This window comes from Sapajus apella, unplaced genomic scaffold (genome assembly GCF_009761245.1).
Source record: "Sapajus apella isolate SASKATOON/1434 unplaced genomic scaffold, GSC_monkey_1.0 scaffold4, whole genome shotgun sequence".
Taxonomy (NCBI): domain Eukaryota; kingdom Metazoa; phylum Chordata; class Mammalia; order Primates; family Cebidae; genus Sapajus; species Sapajus apella.
This window is the reverse complement of record NW_022436944.1, coordinates 17815007-17824086: the sequence shown is the minus strand read 5'-3', so window position 1 is coordinate 17824086 and position 9080 is coordinate 17815007. Positions and strand designations below refer to the sequence as shown.

The window sequence follows — 9080 nt, the reverse complement described above, 5'->3', positions numbered from 1 at the left end:
GAAACTTAAGAAGCAGTACAGATCCTAAGTCAGCCAAGTAAGCTAGAAAACAATCAAACTTGAAAATTACCCAGGCATGAAATCCCCTTGAACCAAGGAATGCTTCCAAAATTAAGTCCTCCATAAGCTTGAACTATAAATGATAACATTTCAAAAATACTTTTTAAAGGAAGATTCATATTAGGAAACTTGATCATCTAAAATTAGACAAACCTACCTTCTCTTACAAACCTAAAATAACAGCCTACACCCTTATCCAATATGATCTAAAAATAACAGATTGTATATCACCCTTAAAGTATCTTGGCTTGGGCCCAAGAGCTAATACATACATGACACTCAGAATTGCATCCAAAAAAAGAAATGGCATTCTCTTTCTTGTGAGTTCTCACAGCACAGTAAGCCTCCATGGCACTATAATCCTAATTAATGTTCATCTTCCTCACTGTGTTCAAGTGTGAAAAATGCAATGCAGCAATGCTCTTCACAGGGAATCAGGCTCCCAAGAGGCTGCAGTTTCAGAAGATGTGTCTCAAACTTGATTCTAAGTCTTCCACTCTAATAGGGATTATGTGTCTTCCCTCTGAAAGCTGATAACCTGAGGAATTAAAGAGTTGAGACAGGAAAGGAAAACTAACGCAAGGAAAATGCTAGTTTTTATGTTATTTTATTCTTTTATTTAATATGAAGGAGTCATATGGATATAGGCCAACTAATGCAAGAGGTAGAGGAATACTAGGAATTACAATAGTAAAGAGGGGGGTGAAGGCAAGGAGGAGATGAAGACGAAGAGAATAACAAAAAGAGAAAAAAGCAGCTCAAAGGGGAAAGGCAGCAGGGCTGCATCCTGACTTTTGCGGGCTTCTTCCTCCATAAAAAAAAATAAAATTTAGATTTTACTACTACACTGGAATGAAGATGAATATACTTATATTATGTATGAAAATATTTTCTTCAACCTGAAAGTTCACCTTTTTCTTCTGATTTTGAAAGAAATAAAAACATTTTTGTGTGCTCCTAAAAGTGCTGTGGGCCTAAGCACTGGGCACACTGTGGCTAATGATTAAGTTGTCCCTGGCAGATAGAGAGAGAGGGAGGGAGGATGAACATTCTGCTTAGAAGTGAGGGGCGGGTCAAAGCTAGAAAAAGAAAACTTAAATAAGCATATATGTTGGTGAATTTTCATCATTAGATATAAATTATATATTAAATTATTCATAATCATGCCAGGTAGCCTTTATTTAACACTATGTGCTAAGCACATTATCTCCCTCATCCACATAATAACCTTGAAGTTAAGCAGAAGATGTATCTTGATGCTTTAGAGCCTCTTGTGTCATAGGCTAGAATAAGGAATTGAATGCAATCAAAAATGTAAGGTGAGGTACACAGAACTCCATTCTCAACCTACTTTTCCCCTGCATCCTGTTTAACATCCCTGGCTTTAGCAGTCACCCATTGCCTGGTGACTACCAAATGTATAGCTCCAGCTGTTTTTGTTAGGATGTTTTCAATGGTCAATAACAAGACCCTTATCCAAATGATGATAAAGGATACAGATGGCCAGTAAGCTATCAAGGTTACCCCCTGGTATCCTTGGAATCACTCTATTTAATCTGCTCATCACTCCTTACTTGAATCATTACAATATCATCCTACAAGGCCTTTTACCTCAAGTCCCTTTGACCCATGTCCCCACTGCTACCAGAATTATGTTTCCAGATGGCCTAATAAGGGAAGAGAAAAGCATGTCAATGTTTTATGTAACTTCCTGTAGTAACTCCTCTTTAGCTCCTGGATATGGTCCATGTATTTTTTTATTCAGCAAATACTTATTGGGAGCTCCATGTCAGGTTTGGGTTTGGTGGTATGGATGAAAGATGAACAAAATAGGTGGAGTCCCTGCCTTCATGGGCATGTACAGTTTAGGAGACTCTGGAGGGAGTGGATGGAAGGACCTAGATCCAGAGAACAGAGCCACTAACCTGTTTTTAAGGAAAATCAGCTTCATGAGCTTGGAGGGGAAAGAGCTGCTAAAGAACCAAATACTAATATTCCCAGTGCTCTTCAGTGTTCTCAGAATTCCTTGAACCTTATTATATTGCTCACCATAGTGTCTTCATAACTGTTATGTTCCAGCCCTTCCCCTTGGAAAGCTAACTTTTTTTTTTCTAATGTCTAAAACTTTTGTGCACATTATTTCATTTCATTTATCTGCTTATTTATACCCTGCTTTGATCCTCCTTCAGCCCCCCAAAGAAAATATCTGGGATTTGGGATTGCTTGACCCATAGTAGGAACTCAAAAATGGCTGAACACCTTGACAAGTGAAAAAACTGAGACTCAGAAAAGTTAAATCTGTTACCCAAGGCCAACCAACTAAATTTCCTCTGAAAGCCACAGAAAGTTGGAAGGGTTATCATGAAAGGTAAGTTCTCCGCCATAGGCAGTGTCTGAGGACAGCGTGGATGCTATGGATCACAGATCATCCTGAGGTCCCTGTGGCCTTTTTCAAGCTGTGATTCTACAAAGCCAAAGGCAGGGTGGTGATTTACAACCCCTTACAGAACTTCCTAAATTGAAATAAATTTTACAGCAATTTTATCTCTTAAGTTCAAGATTTTAAATATTTTAGAGAATTTTTGGATAATGCCTACAGATATTTTTCTAAAGAAGTTTAATAGGTTCTAGTCAAATATACATTCTAATGAGAACTCAAAATTATATTTATCTATATAATGTTATTTAGCCTTTTAGAAAATCAGTGCGCTATAATAAAAGCATAACACATTTTGTTTATTTATTTATTTATTTATTTTTCTCTCACCTTAGACCTAGACACACATTTTGAATTCTGTCCAGGAAATCAGTTGCAAGTGAGTGAGTTACGTTGAATGCCTGAAGCAATAATGCAACTTCCGGAAATCCCATGGTGCCAGCTAAAGTTGTCAATGAACCACGAATTAACTTTGAGGAATGTTTTGGTATAGAGATGCTTCTAATGAATATGCTGAAATCATGTGAAACAGCCCTCATCAGCATCAACAAATATTTGTTAGGCTTATCTTGTGGATGGATTATTGAGGATAGAAACCCTTAAATGTCCAAAACTGACCTTGCCTCAGGATGCCCCCTTGGGTTCTTAAGCCTAGTTTTTATTTAATTAGAGTCCTTAGCTTTTTATTGGACATTCTACCTTCAAATTATAATAAAAGTAATTGTAAAAATATTATCATTCTTATTTTGACTGTGCAGCTCAAATTTCTGGAATATACCTGGCGTAGAGCAGGGTGAAATCATACTTAGAAAAAAAACAACCAAAACATTCAAGACATTTTGGTAGAATTCATCTCTCCTGAAAATTTGTTGGTCTATTCAGTGACATCCACGGACCAGTATTGCATACGTTCAATTCTACGGTTTAATCAGTTATTTTTGAACTTAACAGCAAGCATTTTCCTACCTCTCTAGAAATGCCAGAGAGGAATCCAATCTTCTCTAAGCTGAAGAAACACGCTATTTTTTTTATATATATACCACCTAGTCAAATATCTTTTTTTCTCAGACACGTTCTTTGTGGAAGTGAGCTGCAAAGACCTGCCAATTCAACTCTCAATGATAAACAAAGCCTACTTGTCTTAAAATTTTCTCAAGGTAGAATTTTATCTATAAATTTCATTTCAAATTGTGCCTAGCAGATTGCCCTATGTTTGCAGAAAAACCCAGCTTGTTAACAGTAGAACTCAAATACTAAACTTACAAATATAGTCCAAGAGAAGCACCCAAGACAAACAGAAACTTTCAAAAGTTGTAAATAACCAAAGGACACACAACTGATGTTACCGAGTTGCCATATCATAGGCTCATAGTAAATGAGTACAACATGGCTTGAAATATGGGTAGTTTCTCCCATTACCTAATTCAATGTGCACATGCACATCACACTCAGATCTTTGCCTTCACTAAAAAAAGTAAATGGCGTGATGACATCATTCACAGCCAATCAAAACACAGCCTCCATGGCAAGGGAAGCGCTGAGAGATCCTTCTGCAACTGAGCATGAGAGCGAGCATGGAATATGTTTGATAAGCCTGTTTTAGTACATGCCCAGGGGTTCTAAGTTGTATTTACAAAATAGCATTTGTTGCTGCTTCAAAAACAGCTGAGGGTGGCCAGCAATATATCACATTCCACAAGAGAAGCAATTGTGGTGATGGACACAGGACGACCAGGAACAACCTTTGTTCGTCGCTCCATCACATGGCTCAATAATAAATATTACTCATCCAGTGTACACATAGGATGTGGTGAGGCAAAACCCTCTCCCAGAGGTCAGAGTACACTCCCTTTTCCAGGCAGATCTCTTAATCAAATTTATTGTCTTTACTTTGGGGAACTACAGTTTTCCCATCAAGCAGAAACCAGTCATGGAACAACAGATTGGGGCCTATTTATCATAGTCACTTTCAAGTTCTCCTTTTTTTCTTCTGAGTCCCAAACAGTTCATGGTCCCTTGGTCTTGATTAAACCAGTCTTGTATTTTGAAGTTGTGCTTTCTCTCTTATCTAGCCTCCCCTAAGTTCCAGATGATCTCACTTTGCAGCTTCATTGACTAGAGATACTACAAAAACCAGAAGTAACTGATAATGTACTTGGAAGCACAGGCCCATTTTATGAGATTCTATCTTTCTAGTTTTTCACAAGAACAGTCTTCTCTCAATACAGGGTCGTAGATTTATTACTAGGCATTAGCAGAATTATAAAATAGTATTGTGCAATACACAGTATAATCAATTTAACACAAAACATCGTATTAGTTTAAAAACACAAATACACTGTAGTTTTCACTTTTTTCTGTAATAAAATAGCCTATTTTCTTAGAAATTCTAAGTAAATAGAAAACATCACACTTTATGCCTTCATATGCAGAAAAGCCATAAAGAAAGAGAACTGATAGATAGAACTGGTACTCAAATGCCTACCTTGGACTTACTGGAAAAAACGACAACATCTGACACAAAGTACATCACATCCTCTGAACATCTTTACTAACTAGCAATAAACCCGTTTTATAAATACTGCCTCACTGAGGACCAAGTCTGAGCCAAGTTTGATCCCTTCACTATGAATGATGCCTTTCCAAGAAGGACTACAAAGATCAGAGAAAAGCCAGTCCTTGTCTGGGTAGCCTGGTGTCTGAAGCCAGACTTTTTCTTAGTGCCCAACCCACGACTCTAGTCAAGTACCTCACACTTGTTCTGATCCTCCTAGTTGGAGGAAAATATTTATCATTGGAACTCACTGGGCATCTGTATTCTTTTGTTGATATGGTTTGGCTGTGTCCCCACTCAAATCTCATGTTGAATTCCCACATGCTGTGGGAGGGACCCGGTGAGAGGTAACTGAATCATGGGAGCAGGTCTTTCCCATGCTGTTCTCTTGATAGTGAGTAAGTCTCATGAGATCTGATGATTTCAAAAAGAGAAGTTCCCCTGTACAAGCTCTCTCTTCTCTTGTCTGCCTCCACCCACGTAAGATGTGGCTTACTTCTCCTGGACTCCTGACATGATTGTGAGGCCTCAGCAGTCATGTGGAACTGTAAGTTGATTAATCCCTTTTTCCTATATTAATTACCCAGTCTTAGGTATGTCTTTATCATCAACGTGAAAATGTACTAATACACTTGATATATTTAAAATTCCTCCTCCTTCAATAAAAAACTGTCTTGGGACAATGGCACATAACAAAATCTACACCCACCACATTCCTAAAATCTAGGCTTTTTCTTGACCAGAAGTCACTCACAAGGCTGAGCAGTTTCAAAAATCAGTGAGGGCTGGGCATGAACAATTCCATTTTATCTCTACCTGAGTCCTCAAGCTAACCATCCCTGTTTACTTACCTTTACTTACCTACATCTCTCCAGTCTCTGGGACGCTCTTCCTACTGTACTGATATTTATCTTTTCTCTGTAATGTAAAGGTTGTGTCTCAGACCCCCAACCATACATGCTGTCGCAGTCGGACTGACGTGAAAAGGTTAAGATTCCCAGGTCCAACTCCCTACCAACATGCGTTTTCCCCAACTAGGATAGCTGCTCTGACGGCCTTGTAAATTTGCCCATTGGATTTTATTTCCCTCCTAAAGTCCAGAGTTTAATGGGGGGAAGTTAAGGCACATTTTCTCAAGCCTCAAACACTATGGCCCCCAATAAAAAGAAGGCCATAGGGTTTGAGGCTTGAGAAAAGGTGCCTTGAGAGTACAAATGGAAGGTTGAAAGCTTCCAGATAGCTGTCAATCTTTTCCATTTGTACTCTCAATCCAAGAAGAGATTTTATCTGAGCACCATAAAAAAAATGCCAAACAACAAGCCCTTCTCTGTTTTGGTCAGTTCAAATCAGTTAGTGATTTTTGCACTTCCTAATATTTTAAAGGACTGTTGAAAGACTGTCCTAACATTTCTTTTGACATTGTTAAGAGAGATTTTTTGGAACAACTCCAGAAAAGATTCCAAGTTGGGGCTGGAGGAAAAGAGCCAAAGGCATAATATGGTTTGTATTTAAAGCTTCTCCAAATCAGATGAGATTATTTTGTAGAAAGTTCCTTTTTCCTATGCATATTTTAAGCTACATTTTGCCTGCTGAAATGTAGCCAGTGGAATTATTGAAGCCCCAAGCTTCTTTCTGAAAAGTTGCAGGAAATGCACTTCTTAGAGAGAAATGACATTTCTGAAGTGGAGAATTGGTCGAAATTGTTCAGTTTCTCAAAGAGAAATTTTTCCTCACAAAGTTGGTGGCCCAGGCTCTGGTGAGCCCCAGGTCTAGCCTTCGGCAAATTTGAGAAACTGTCAAGTTGAGCTTGGGTGCAACCTCCTGCACATCCACACTGGCACACAAAGGACTAAACACTTTACGTCTTTGTCTGACCAATGCCAAGAAACACCCTGAGAGTGTCCTACTGGACTAATACAGAAAATATTTTGTAATTTGGAATGTCATTGGAGGCAACAATTTTTAAAGAAATCTTGAAAATCACCCAGAAGGGTTATTTTCAGAACTGTTAATTTTTAATATTTTAGCTGAAAATCTCCATCTTCAAAAGAAAAGTTTCAAAAAGACTAAGGTATAATTAAGTGAACCAAGAGCTACAACTGGTTAGAGCCCCTTTTCTTTCCAGAGGAAGAGCCTGGGAATCTCTAAAGATTTTAAAAGCTATTACTCTAATCCAGTCCCTTCAATTCACAGATGACAAATTTGAGCCCCAAAGTGAATCAACTTGTCCAACATTACCAAGTGAAACAATCACAGAAATCAAAAACTCCTCAAGGGCATGTCTTTAGGGTCACTAGGCCTGACTTAGGCCCTCAAAAGCCCTGTAATAAATGCTAATTACCTGAATTCAACAATTTATGCTATGGTGTTAATGACTGATACAATCTTTAAACATTACCCCTTGTAGGGGTGTTTGCTTTCATTTAAACAGGATTCAGTTCCTTAGATCAAACAAGGAGTATCTAAAAGCACATATGTAGATGTTGTCAATAGGCTTGTTGGTACAGGAGAAAATTGAGGGTAATATAACAGAACCTCCAGAGACAGGCTCTCTGTCATTTGACAATCATACATAATTTTATAATTTAATTGTGTGCATGTTGAATGAAAGGCAGGAGGGGAAGGGGATAAAAATATCTGTTATTTTCATAAAAGTACCTAAAATAAGAAAACTCAAACCAAATCATATAGACTGGTGCAGAATGCTGAAGTTTGAATGAGACCACATTCAGAGTTGGTCCTACATTAATTCAAGTCAGGACATGTTGTTAGCTACTTCTGATGTCATCATGCATGTGTGTAATTTACACTGCTCTGTGTCTTACCATGAGCAGAATGTTTTCTGTTTTAAGATGAGTATAAGTGTTCCTTTAATTTAAAGTTTGCCTCGATAAAACAAAAACAGGGCTTTTAGGCCCTATCAAGTTATGCCTTAATAGCATGATAATAGGAGCTTTTAGGCCTTAAAAATATATGTGTTTCTTCTTCTATTTCTTCTAGCCCATAAGTTGAATACATCATAACTACAGAAATAAGTGGATTATTAAAGTAAATTTGTTTAAATTGTGTAATCGTTTCCACCAAATGGCAGCAGGTATTATGCTGTGAGCCAATGTATAAATAAAAAATAAAGAGTAATTCCATTTGTCAGAGATCTAAAACGATAGACTCCCTGGAAAAAACAACTGCACCACCCAACATTATCAGCTTCATTCACTGCTCAGCCAGCCTGACCAGACTCTGTTCCTCAGTACTCATGATTACATTATTATTATTACTTAGGGGGTTAGTTGATGATGACAGGAAAAAAAAGGAACTCACATCAATTATGGTTTCACATTTACTGCAAAGGAAGAGGTTCGATTTTCCAATGTGCTACAAATCCCAACCGTCCAAAGTCGCACTGTGACTGTCATTTTGATAGACATGAATCAAAATCAAAAATATCTAATTTAAAACGTTATGGAGTTGCTTATTTTTCTGCAAGGCATAAATGTTGGCAACACATGAAACTAAGTAATACTGAATTCATTAGGAATTCACAAGAGTGGTGACAGTTTTCTATCTTGAAGATAGGAGTTAAAAGAAAAAACCACTTACATTCTTCATTCTGTCAAAACTATATTTGATGAGAAAATTGAGGGGAAATTCCAAAATATTTCCTTATCCAATTCTACTATCAAATGACAAACATCTTATTTTGTCATCAATCAAATCATTGTCCTTTTCTGCCATTTTGGTGACTCCATCAAAGGATATTCTGCTCAACTGTTTGCACATGTGCAATTGTGACTCAAGACGGTACAGAGGGAGAAATCCTGCTCTCTTAACTCTCAGAGACTATCACTAAGGATTACAATGTCTTTAAATTTGGTCAAAAGAGCAGAAACGATTAAAATACCCATGGAAGGTTCTCTGTCAGAATTCTTGTGGAAAATAAAATAACAAAAGTTACCTGTTGTTGCCAAGTGTCAACTTCCACATTTGGCCTAGACATCTACAGAAAGACCTCAGTCTTGCTCTCTAAAA

At 37.6% G+C, this 9080-nt stretch overlaps 1 long non-coding RNA gene across 1 annotated transcript in view; it reads right to left on the bottom strand.

Moving 5' to 3' along the window:
• Positions 1-345: 345 nt before the first annotated feature.
• Positions 346-9080, bottom strand: part of LOC116540081 — a 30393-nt gene continuing 21658 nt past the window's right edge. The window contains exons 2-3 of the long non-coding RNA XR_004264298.1: positions 1672-1727; positions 346-598 (exon numbers count right to left, since the gene is read on the bottom strand). This is a non-coding gene — a long non-coding RNA (uncharacterized LOC116540081). The remainder of the gene's footprint in view (positions 599-1671; positions 1728-9080) is intronic.